The sequence below is a fragment of the Paramormyrops kingsleyae genome, chromosome 7 (assembly GCF_048594095.1).
Source record: "Paramormyrops kingsleyae isolate MSU_618 chromosome 7, PKINGS_0.4, whole genome shotgun sequence".
NCBI lineage: Eukaryota > Metazoa > Chordata > Actinopteri > Osteoglossiformes > Mormyridae > Paramormyrops > Paramormyrops kingsleyae.
Window position 1 is genome coordinate 30,715,001 of NC_132803.1, and position 13,290 is coordinate 30,728,290.

Genomic DNA, 13,290 nt, shown 5'->3' on the forward strand with positions numbered 1-13,290 from the left:
GACTTCTATACGCCGCCTAGTGACCTCCGTATAACACTCCACACCGAAGAGACGGCATCTAAGTCACGACTAGCATCGGCCAGATCATGCCAAAATTTGGACATTTTAGTGTACGGGCATGAAAAGGCTGCGAAATGATGTCAGCACTGGACTTAAACTGCAATATCATAAAAAAGAATGCTTTCCTGAAAGGTTAATTGAGCACTGATATGCACTAAAGCACTAACAGACACACCCTGGCTCTTTACTTGTGAGAGGTCGGCAGAGGTCCATCCATCCATCCATCCATCACACTAACTATCTGAAGTCCCAGAACCGGTGCACAAAAGATAGGAAATAATAAAAACAAACACCACAGGTCGGCTAGGAACACTGCGTGGCCCGGGTGTGAAAAATATCGGTAGATGGGCAGAGGTTTAGCTCGGATCAGCAGACACACTTTCAGAAGGGCGGCAGTGTGCAGTGACAGGTCTGATTGCCGGATGGTGACCCGACGAACCTGGCCTCAGCTAACCCCGCCTTTATAAAAGTGCCTTTCCGAGCCTGATTGCCATGAAGACCCGGGGGACACATTCCGCAAACGTGAACGCGATAGCGGTGAAACTATGGTGTAACACATATACACAATGGGGGTGGGGGTGGGGGTGGGGGGTAGGTATCTGACACCGGGCTCAGAAAGGTCTGCCAGCCAGAATCTGAGATCCCGAGAGATCCGACGCTCTTTTATAACCAAACGATGTCTGAACCGCTCTGACTGTCAAATTCTATTTCCTGACCAGTATTACTATTCAACGACACAAACAAGCAAGATACAAGAAAACACTATTTCAATTCCCGTATGCATCAAAATCATAATATAAAGTGCCAGCATTAAAAGTAACATCAAATAAAGTAAATGTAATTTCAATTAGCTACTGAATTACTTAAGTATGCACAATTTTCGAAATTGCAGGAATGAGTAAAATAATGAATGTTATTATTGTGAATCGGATCTGCTGAGATGCTAACATGTACGTGAATTAAGCAGACGTGCGGTTTGTGCACAAAACAGCACCTCTCCCGCACAGCAGCATCACACTTGGCAGAAACAGTCTCCGTTTATGCTGCCAATGACGCATTTCGCCCAGTAGAGGGAGCTAGGGGAGGAGGTGCAGTTTTCTCACCGGCTGGGTGGGGGGTCAGTCCGGCCACAGCTGGGCTGTTGATATCGATTGGCCTGCTCAGGCAATAGAGATGATGTCGATGAGGAGATTAGAAAAACAAATAAAGCACGCCAAAGCAATTATGCAACAATCCAGTAGGGCTGGCCTGAAGGACCGAGGGCCTACTATTAAAATGACAAAGATGTTATCTATCAGAGCTGTGCGTCTGGACTGGGAAATTGCAGCCCTCAAGGGTTTGATTACACCTCTCAATTTAGCCCAGGTACACAGAGATTTGAATGTCTCCTTATCACACCCTGTTTTAATGATTACCTATGCTAAAAACAGGCACTAACTCCTCGGGGATGTCAACAGCTCCCCTATGTGGCAAAGGGCGATTGAAGGACAACGAACGCCATTGTACTTCCCTACAATACGACATCGACGTTCCGGGGATGCAGATCATGCGTGGAGAACTAATTATGTACAGCAGTTATCTACCCTGTGTGTACTGGCAGAACTCTCAGATAAAGAAAATCATTAGCAACACCTCTGTAAAGATATATGACTATCAAATTCTGTCGTAAGATACATGTTTAATCACAGGAGAGATTCATTGATGTTCATGAAATAGCTTTGTTTGGTTTTGGTTGTACTCATTTTACCCTTTAAAATTAAAAAATGGGATGTAACGCATAACAGCCTGTAAATTTCCCTAATCATGAAGCTAAAATGCCACTGAAAGATTCTGAGCTTCTTTTATCAGGCTTTCAGAGCTGGGGACAAAAGCATACCTGGCCTATGGAAGTGAAATTAAAAATAAAAATGACTATAAATGTTTAAAGTGTATAAGAGTTTCATCTGATGAAAGGAAGTTTCACTCTGGTTCAGTCTTAATTTATGAAAGACTTCTTGTATTCAGACACAACTTAAGACATGAAACCTACAAGACACACTGTTTCCCAAATGACAAGTGAAAAGTATGCTACAGACTAAAAATAAATAATAACAATTCTGTTTTAATTTGTGATTAAGATTCAATGATCCCCGTAGGTATGTGTGTGTGAGTGGATGGTGTGTGTGTGAGTGGATCGTGAGTGAGTGTATGGTGTGTCAAAATTTTTTTAAATACAGAAACTAATGAAATGTTCGGAGTCATATTAAGGTTAAAAATAGAAGAACTGCTGGGTGATGGTTACTGTAACAGTCTGGCTGGGTGATGGTTACTGTAACGGTCTGGCTGGGTGATGGTTACTGTAACGGTCTGGCTGGGTGATGGTTACTGTAATGTCTGGCTGGGTGATTGTTACTGTAACGGTCTGGCTGGGTGATTGTTACTGTAACGGTCTGGCTGGGTGATGGTTACTGTAACGGTCTGGCTGGGTGATGGTTACTGTAACGTCTGGCTGGGTGATGGTTACTGTAACGGTCTGGCTGGGTGATGGTTACTGTAACGTCTGGCTGGGTGATGGTTACTGTAACGTCTGGCTGGGTGATGGTTACTGTAACGGTCTGGCTGGGTGATGGTTACTGTAACGGTCTGGCTGGGTGATGGTTACTGTAACGTCTGGCTGGGTGATGGTTACTGTAACGTCTGGCTGGGTGATTGTTACTGTAACGGTCTGGCTGGGTGATGGTTACTGTAACGTCTGGCTGGGTGATTGTTACTGTAACGGTCTGGCTGGGTGATGGTTACTGTAACGTCTGGCTGGGTGATGGTTACTGTAACGTCTGGCTGGGTGATTGTTACTGTAACGGTCTGGCTGGGTGATTGTTACTGTAACGGTCTGGCTGGGTGATTGTTACTGTAACGGTCTGGCTGGGTGATTGTTACTGTAATGTCTGGCTGGGTGATTGTTACTGTAAGGTCTGGCTGGGTGATGGTTACTGTAACGGTCTGGCTGGGTGATGGTTACTGTAACGGTCTGGCTGGGTGATGGTTACTGTAACGTCTGGCTGGGTGATGGTTACTGTAACGGTCTGGCTGGGTGATGGTTACTGTAACGTCTGGCTGGGTGATGGTTACTGTAACGTCTGGCTGGGTGATTGTTACTGTAACGGTCTGGCTGGGTGATGGTTACTGTAACGTCTGGCTGGGTGATTGTTACTGTAACGGTCTGGCTGGGTGATGGTTACTGTAACGTCTGGCTGGGTGATGGTTACTGTAACGGTCTGGCTGGGTGATTGTTACTGTAACGTCTGGCTGGGTGATTGTTACTGTAACGTCTGGCTGGGTGATTGTTACTGTAATGTCTGGCTGGGTGATTGTTACTGTAACAGTCTGGCTGGGTGATGGTTACTGTAACAGTCTGGCTGGGTGATGGTTACTGTAACGGTCTGGCTGGGTGATGGTTACTGTAACGGTCTGGCTGGGTGATTGTTACTGTAACGTCTGGCTGGGTGATGGTTACTGTAACGGTCTGGCTGGGTGATTGTTACTGTAACGTCTGGCTGGGTGATGGTTACTGTAACGTCTGGCTGGGTGATGGTTACTGTAACAGTCTGGCTGGGTGATTGTTACTGTAACGTCTGGCTGGGTGATTGTTACTGTAACGTCTGGCTGGGTGATGGTTACTGTAACGGTCTGGCTGGGTGATGGTTACTGTAACAGTCTGGCTGGGTGATGGTTGCCCTGAAGGGCAGCCCAGGCAGAAGCAGGTGCCCTGGATGAGCATACAGTCACACAGTAAAGGCCATTTAGGGATGACATTTTGCCTGAGCTGTTTCCAGACAGGGGAAAGAAATGAGAACATTCTGATGAAACACACACACACAAACAGGGGGATTCAAAAGCACAACCCTGAGGCGTGAGGCTACAGTGCTACCGTCAGCCACTCTGCAGTCTGCAGCCTGTCCACTGTGTGTCACCCCAAATAATGTCAAACAAAATCTAGAATCTTTTATTAAAAGAAAAAAAAGATTCCAAAAACAAAAGTTAGCTCTACAAATAAGCATTATAAAAAACCCTCAGTTAACTAATGCAATTAAACTTAATTAATGAACTTTAAACTTTGTTAATTAATTAACATTAAAACCACAGTGCTGTTACACAGCTCCCCCAGCCGGCTTGTGTGTGACACACAGATTTCTCGTCCGCCTCGGTATCTTGGTGCTACTCTCCAATTACACCAAGCCCAAGTCGCCAGGATCAGGAGGCCACACGCCAGTGACTCTTTATATCCACAGGCATCGCAGTGCCCGCAGTGCATCACTGCAACCCATGACTCCCTTTTTCATCCGTACTCAAGTGACCAGGCTGTTCTGCCGAACAAACAGCTCTTTCGCATTTTCCCCACACCACACCGGAGGATTTCAGGCATCTGGTGCAGCCCTGCTCTCTGCTCGGGGGTATCCCCTGTTCTGGAGGCTGTGCCACACCTCCATAGGCTCAAGCCGGCCATCTGCAGTAAAGCCAAGCTTTTCTGAAGCATTTTATGGCTTTGATACACTTGTGCTCCGGGGTCTCGGCCAACCAGAGCTACCCAGGGGCGACTCCGAAACTCCACTCATGTGACGGCCTGACCATTGAAGCATCACGCCCCCTATTTCAGCCACTAACACTACCTTCAGTAGCTGGAGAAGTGTAGCCTCTTCCTGTTTCATCGTTACAGTGACCCTGCCGATCGCCTCCAGCCCCAGCGCTTAGCATGTCTTCCTGTTCTGTGGGCTTTCACATTTGCCCCAGCTAACCTGAATACCTCCCACTCAAAACACAGACATATTCAAGACTGACTTGGTGACTCCAAATTAGACCAGTTGCGTCATGTTGTGTTGCATGCACTGGCATCCTGACTTGACTGTGAACTGGATTTTATCTTACGCATAGGGTCTAGATAACTGGAGATGGGTGATCTACTGAAGGGCCATGGGGATGGATCTCTGTGTGGAGGAAATGGGAAAAATAAATGGATATATTTAACCTCGGACCTTTGTATGATCACATGACCCTCACCCACTGACCCATGACCAATAACGATAAGGGAGTCAAAAATGTCTTTTTTCGGTTCTGCAGATGAAAACCCCTAGGATTGGCATGTTTAGCTTTAACATTGGGAATACAGGAAACATAACAATTACGCATTTTGCAGCCCATATTAACCTTAACTGACAGAGAGAGGACCCGCAATTGCTGTGTTATCATCAGGTCATTACCATCCAATGATTCTAAAGGATGCTTGATATCGTTTTCCGGGGCCAGAGATATTACACAGAGGCTGTTTTCCCAGGTTTTAAGCATCACTCTTCCGGTAAACGAAACACTTGATCCGGCCGATCTGAGCACCGGAGTGGCTGCGACGAGACCTGAAATATGAGAATATATTCAAGGTAAATTGCAATGAGATGGAATGTATGAGAATGAGCCGTTTGCCAGGACAAAGCAAATTATAGAGCTCTCTGTGTCAACGAGGCGAGGCGGCTCCGCCGTGGACGGGATGGCGAAGCTAAGGGTCACGTCAAGCTTCTGAATCACGCTAAGCAAGCGCAGCGCATAGCTCACATTTACCTCTTACTCTAGTCTTACTTTTCAAATGACTGACTGACATCATAATGGGTCAGTATTGTGAGTATAGCCACTCGGTACACATTTCAGGGACTTACGTTCCCGTCCTCAAGTGTGGGCCTTTGAATGCCTTTGCGGGATGAAGCTATATGTTAAGGGTTGACCCAAATACACTCACACCAGTTGACTTCCTTTTGCCCTTGAGGTTCTGTGATCATCACATGTGACCTAGAAGGCAAATGTTTGGCCTCAAATGAGAGCAGCAGTCATCTGAAGCCACTTCTGTTGATCATGGTTGGGTTTCTTCCTGAAAACTTTCGATGGTAATCTACAAAGAAGGACGTCTACCAATTAACCAAAAGAACACTAGGGGGCAGACAGGAGTAAAGCACGAGCCCCGGTCTCCCACAACGAAGTCATCAACCTCAGCTACATCCCCACTGGCCTCTCAGCAAGGCTACTACGGTCAGCACTATGACACCAAACCCCCTGTGTCAGCCTTACGTTACAGTTGTAGTGGGGATGCATAATTTCAACATAATTCATTTTACAGAGTGCCCTTCCCTACAACAGCTGCATCAAAGCACTTTACAAACACACACAGCACAACGGGGAAGCAGAAAATGCAAGAAGACAGCAGGAAGGAGGAGTGAAAATCCCTCAGGTTGGGCTAGTGGAGGAAAAAGACCCAGGGTCAGCTGGCGGCCCACCTCTCCAGGGTGAGGCAAGTATAAAAATCCAACTAGACGTCCACATGGAAACACTTGTAGAATTGCTTCCTAGTATGCAGGTTGCCAGATATGGGATCTTTGTGTCTGGGGGCAGTCGCTGACACACAGGGCACTAAACCTAAGGCCCCACCATGAGGCTGCCAGGATTGCTACAAAATTTCTTATTTTAATTAATTCACTAATTTATTTTAATTCCATAGCAATGACCAGAACAGATGGTAAATATAAAATATACTAAAAAAAGGAAAGCGAGCTAAGGGACAGCATGGTGGTGCAGTGGTTAGCACTGTTGCCTCACGCCACTGGGATTTGGGTTTGCATCTCTGCCATCTCTCCATGTGTATGGAGTTTGCATGCCCTCCCTGTGCCCAATCCTGGGTTGTTCCCTGCCTTATGACCATAGGCTCCAGACCCCTCAATAAGACAAGGAGTTAGAAAAAATTGATGGTTTGGACAAAAGCTAATTAACAAAGAGCTAAATTATTTGCTGTCGTGGAAGGCATGTTTAACCAAACTGACTCTTATAGTACACCGTATTTATTGCCTTGCCTATTTATAGAGTGTAACATTTACTGATGCAATCCAAGACCAGTTCAGGAAATTCAGGTTTAGCTGAGCTCACAGTTACCAGAGCAGAGGCCCACCTGGGATGCGAACCTGTGCACTTCAGCCCAGATCTTTAGACGGCGTATTGGCAGTACTGACATCCCAACTAAAGGGAGCGCTGTGGCGTTTTGCTACAGAATCCTGCCTGGCTTCCATCGTAGAGGTGGGGTATAAATATGAAGACAGATATCAAGAGACAGCCATGCTGTGACTGATAACAGCGTAAATGAAAACGATGATAAGCATCTGTGCGGTCCTGCAGAGACGAGCAGCCCTGGCGAATCAGAAACTGCGTATTATACTATTCAATGAAGCCGTATCAACTTCGAGTCATCGTTTCCTGTCCCTGAGAAGATCCAACAGTGGTTTTCAAGACATCAAACATGTTTGATTCTGACCTTTTCTCTGATTATTTATGAAAGAGAACTTCAAGCCTGCACAACTGCGTATTGGCAGGAGGTAGCAGGACAGACATAGGTTAGCCTAAACTGGCCTACAGCCTTTGTGCAAGTATGTTAGGTGGGTCGGTGAACTGGTTGTAACAGCCATGTGACATCAGCATTTTGATGCTTTGGCTGGGAATCTTTCCCTTCAGCTACCTCTGGTGTAACTTCAGTCCCAGCGTGAAGGTATAAAAACTCCCAATAGTGAAAACAGGCAGGGGCTCTGCTAGAGATTTTGGGCCCCATGAAAGTATATCATATTGGGCCCCAGACCCAGACCAATCAAATTATGTTCCCAAGTTTTACTCCCTGTCGCTCGGGGCCCTTGGAATCCTCCTAACTCCACACCCTTTACGGGCTGCCTGAACACAGGCCCAACCTGAAGAGCTGCAATTTAGCATTACAGGTAAAAATCTCCAGAGGCTCAAACAGCATGAAGCCACCACATCTGAAGGTACAAGATTCCACCTTCTATCCCGCTTCAAAACCTGGACTTTTAATACGTGCGGTGCTCTTACAGAGATAGCCGGTTTATCCTCGACCCTTTACAGACTGTTTTAACTGGAGTCTCCTGATGTCACCCAAGTGGCCACACTTGGAAAGTATGGAAAGCATTGAAGAAGTGATCAACAGAGAACAGCTCTGAAAAATGGAAGGAGAACCTCCTACTAATCTGAGCTGGTCTGTATATCAATGAAGCGAAGGGGTCATGCCAACCAGCGGAGTCAGCCGAAGTGGGAGAAGTGGTTGCAGATACCGGAAATCAGATCAAATGCTCACGGGGAAGAGGAAACTTTTAATGAGCTAACCTGCTGGCCCCCACACACACACACACACACACACACACATGAACACACACAGACAGACAAACACACATCCCAGAGCTCTGAGGAGAAAAGGCTCGGACCAGACAATCTTATTAATGGTGATTCATTTAGAATGCACGCACTGTTCTCCTCACAGACTTCCAGAAAATAAATATCTTACTAAAAATAATAAAAAAACAAAATCTAAAGACACTATACTTAATCAGATCTCACCAAGCCGTCTCTGCCTTAGTAAGGAGACAAATCTTTTGAATATCTGAGTGTGCTTTCATCAAAAGCTCAGGTAATGACTTCAGACAGCGCTGTAAACAACAGTAACAATTTTGGAGCGACTGGCCGCTCCTGTGTTTAACGTCACCTCACACATAAGTCTTTCCACACGCACACATGCAAAGCACTTGCCACAGAGGGCCACAGTAATATCCTGGAGAAACCTCAAGCAATGTGTGATTATTTGGAGAAAAAGTGGATATTCATCTCGCTGAAAGAACGGAGACTTTCTCGATGTCATATATTATTTATAGGGCCATTTTATGGAGGAATTAAATCATTTTGCAAAGGCGGAAATACATTGCACAAAGCACATATCCTAGAGCTATAATATATCAAAAAGCAATTCAAGGAAAAACTTGAACAATCATTAAATTCTAGGCATTGCTTACTGCATGTGTGTATGGTAAGCACTGCTAGGGACCTTCGAAGTATTTATTACTTTCCTCTAACTTGCGTATGTTCTTCATAACTCATATTCTCTTTTGTTGAAACTTCGTCTTCGTTGTTAAGGAGACTAAATTTCTTATTATATACATCTAGATGCTTGTATCTTCTGTCACTTTCTTGTGACTGTAGCCTTCAGCCAGGAGATGGCTTCCAAAGTCTGTCGGACGTCTTGACCCTGAATCATGAAGTCCTCCAGTTGGCGGCTTGGTGGTGATGGCCGGTCACTGGCCATCTTCTCCCGACTTCCATCTCAAGTCCTCTCGCCTATTACAAAGCCAACAAGAGGCTCTCTAAGCCATCGGCCACCACCTGTGAACAGCTGTCTTGGTTTCTCTTCCCGCTAATCCCAAAGCTGAGAGCGTTCTCCGCTCAGGCTGTGCTGGGAAACCCCTTAAACCAAACCTCAACCAGGAATAGTCGGACCTGCCACCCTTTGTCCCTACATTGTTGGAGGAGGTCTTGGTACTTAGCGGCTTTCCGTCCTGAGCCTTCCTGTGAACCGCCTTCCCACGGGACCTCCAGTTACATCAGGATAATCCTCTTAGTCTCCGCAGACCTTTTGACCATATCGAGCCTCAGGGCTGTCTGGACACCCTGGGGGAAAATGAACTTCATTCTCAGGCCCACCCTCATCTCCCACGATTGCGCCACCTGCTGGAGGCTCTTGGGAGAAACCGCAGGGAGGAGCATTCACACTCCACACTTAAGATGAGCCAAATGAGGTACTTATATATTAAGGTGAATAAGAACCTGGATAGCCAAGTGGGAACCAAACCAAAAGGTTTTGATTGCAAGTCCACCAGAGATTGTTTGACTCTGCGGCACCTTATCGCACAGCCGGCCGAGAGAAGCGACATTTCATGGTGGCCATGTGGGGCATCGTACACAAATGTCTGTGCCCATAATCCTCATTTGGTGAGATGACAATAAATAATCTTGTCCCCTTGGATACCGATGATCTGATGCCCCCCCCCTACCCGCTACACAAACGCACTCACACTATTTTACTCCTTTTCCCTAGCTAGATAAATAATGAATAAGGCCAAATGACATACTGCTCAATGTTAGCATGAAATGTCCATGTTACATGGAAAAAAAACGTAAATCCTTAACTAAAAACAGATTGGGCCATGAATAACTTGTCTTTCTACTGGTGACCAATGGGGAGCCCTTATATTTTTCCAAAGCCTCATTTTTTTTCAAAGCCTCTTTGAATGCCTCCAAGGTTATGGCAATCACCAGGCCTATTCACACTTTGGCTGGCATCAGAGGATGGAGATCGATGGAACAAATTCTTCTCCTTTCCTATCAGATCCAGGGCAGCCAAAACTGTTCCCCGTTCATGACTTTCCCCCACGCCGCGTGCGTCTGCAGGAAACAGACACAGGTAAGATCGCAGGCTGACCAACAATGGCCTCAATGTGGGTGGAACAGTTCTGGCATTAAATCCTCCCCAGGAGGAGAGGAAAATCATCACATCCTATTATAAACACACAACCCACTTCCAGCTACACTTGCCGCCTGATAGCCTGCATTTTGTAAACATCATTTAAATAATAGATCTATGACAAAGGCAAAACAATGAACTTTTTTTGTCATTTTGCAGATGTTTTTGGTTCCGGTTGGAAAGGATAATTCAGAAACCTTTGACAGTAAACGGCAGGCAGAGTGATTACGTATCTCTGAGCTTCTCTTTTGTTACAGCAAACTGAGCATAAAAGATACACATTTAGATAATTGCTCTGAGAGACTTGAATGACTTGAAAATCAGGAAACATTCGCAATTATTTTCCACTCTCCCTCATACATTTCAGTCAATTTCCAAATGCACTCTTGGTTTTCAGAGAAACATTTGTATCAAACTAGCCTATTCACAAACTTCAAAATGAATGCCATCAATTTAATTTGGTTCACAACTGTGCGGCCCATTTTCTGTTTTAATAATGTGCATTTCTATTCTTCACTAAAATGCTTCCTTTCTGGCTTGACTCCTTCCTTTAATAAGTTCTCTTCATCTCTGAAGGCATGAAGACCATCAGCCCCCAGTCGCTCCGGGGCCTGGATCTTGCACGCTGGCTGACCCTGTACTGTCATCTCTAAACTTGCTCTCACCTGCATGTGTCTCTGTGTCTTATGGAGGGCAGGATTGGGTAGGCGAAAAGACAATTTCTCCATGGGCATTAATAACGTATCATTATTCTATTCTATTTGTATTTACATTGTATCCAGATTAATCTCATGAAATACAACGTTTTATTTCAATAGCAGCCCTACTGGAGAAAAATGTAGGCAACACAGACAGTATTGTTCAACTTTTTAAGGAGTCAGACATGCATTCTATTTACTTTTTTGCGTCAAATCTCTCATTTCTTTATGATTTCTAGGTCCTTTTCTTCTCAGTAAAAAGAAACGCACCAAAATTATGCTAGATTACGGGTGCGGAACGCGATAGTTGAGATGTTATTGGGCATCAAAAACAAACAAACAAAAAAAATGTTGAGCACTACAGTACATTTTTTAATGTCAGCTACGTTAAAATGATTAAGTGTTCTGGAGAAAAGATGCAGTATCTTAAAGCAGCAGCATCTCCAGCTGGCGACCCGAGACTGACACTGTCGGCTAACATGATGAATCTTTCATGGATGTTATGTAGATGCCTTCACACTGCAGTATATTGCTGCCCTCCTAAACAGCTTGATACGGTGTGTTTAAGTATAACTTGTTTTTTTCTTTCACACTGTGCATCCAGAAAGCTGTACAATTATTAGGAAAAGGAGGAGAGTCATTTAAAAACAGCATATCTTCCAAGCAGTTTCACACCAACTTTGCTCCTCTGTAGAGATTAAATAATACAGGCCCATGTCCTTCAGCTACCCTCAGCATTGGCATCCAGGCAGCCTGGATGAGAGGTTTCCAGATTGGTACTCTGCCCATCAATGCGAATGACAAACCCAATTACTGTCAGCGCAGTTACGGTGCAGCCACACCCCCTAATGAATTGGCTGTCCGTCAAATGGCAAACGATCCAAATCGCCATCTGAACTGCCTCTCTGAGGTTGGCCCATTACAATTCCCAGCCAGGGTCACGCACACTGAAGCCTGCTGACAGGCTCTTACTTCCACCAATGAGATGACAAAGAAAATCAGCCGGAGGCGGGGCTTGGCTGTGAATGGACAGGGTTTAATAGCGTTTGCCAGCAGAAAGACAGGACGAGGCGTTCCGTCTCCCATCTGCTCCTATTGTATTGAAATGTCAAACAAAGCAGTGGGATGTGAGTCTGCACTCCGCAATTTTTGGGGTGAAATGGAACGCGCCATTCAACGAGTCCTGCGGGGGGGGGGGGGATGGAGGCACGGTGAGGGCGCAAATTGGGTGTAACCAGGTTAATGACACTTGCAGAGCTCCGAATTCTCGTGAAACGTGACACCCAACCTGGTTGTAATTACAGGAATCGGTCCCGTTGTCTCCACTAATGCAACGTCAGGTTTCAATCGGATTTTTAATCTGAAGCCGTAATTGCCGATTATCAGACCATTACAAAATTTTTATGAATCATTTTAATGCTGCCTTTTCCCCGCCCTCTTTCCCTATTAAACCTTTAGGGGTTTAATTTAACCATCGCTGGAACAATTAGCAAACCCCAGAGGAGCGGTGCAAACGAGCAAACAAAACGGTGCACCTGTGACACCTGACATGCGTTAAAGTGAATTCAGCTAACGGAGCAATTCACGCACCCATCCGTGCGTTTCTTCATTTCCCCTGAAAAGTCTACTCTGTTTTATTAAACAATAATATTCAGCAGCATGGGGTGGCACTGTGGTGCAGTGCTTAGCACTGTTTCACACCCACGGGACCAGGGTTCGAGTTTCTGCCCCACCTCTACTTGTGTGACGTTTGCTTGTTCATCCTTAGTCATTGTTCTTGTTCCAGTTCTCAGATTTTCCCCCACAGTCCAAAAACATGCTAAGTTGTATTAGAGTTGCCAGGCTGACTGTAGATGTGAATGGTGTGTGTGCCCCAACCTGGGTTATTTGGCTCTGGACCCCCACGACCATGCATAGGACAAGTGGGTACAGAAGATGGATGGATGGATTCAAATATTTCACCTTTGCCAACATGGACATAGTAGACAGGGGATAAAGACCCACTAATATGGAGACCATACATGCAATTAAATGCACATATGTTCCATCACATATGCATTCATAGATCCACTCTTATCAAAACATTCCCGTGTTACCCTACTTTGATTTTTTTTATATGTTTAGCAGAAGTAATGGAATTATTATATCTCATGTCTTTAATATAATGTGCCTGAC

General features: G+C 45.3%; 1 protein-coding gene across 3 annotated transcripts in view; it reads right to left on the reverse strand.

Moving 5' to 3' along the window:
* Positions 1-13,290, reverse strand: part of LOC111843458 (astrotactin-2-like) — a 285,762-nt gene that overhangs the window by 90,572 nt on the left and 181,900 nt on the right. The window lies entirely within an intron of this gene.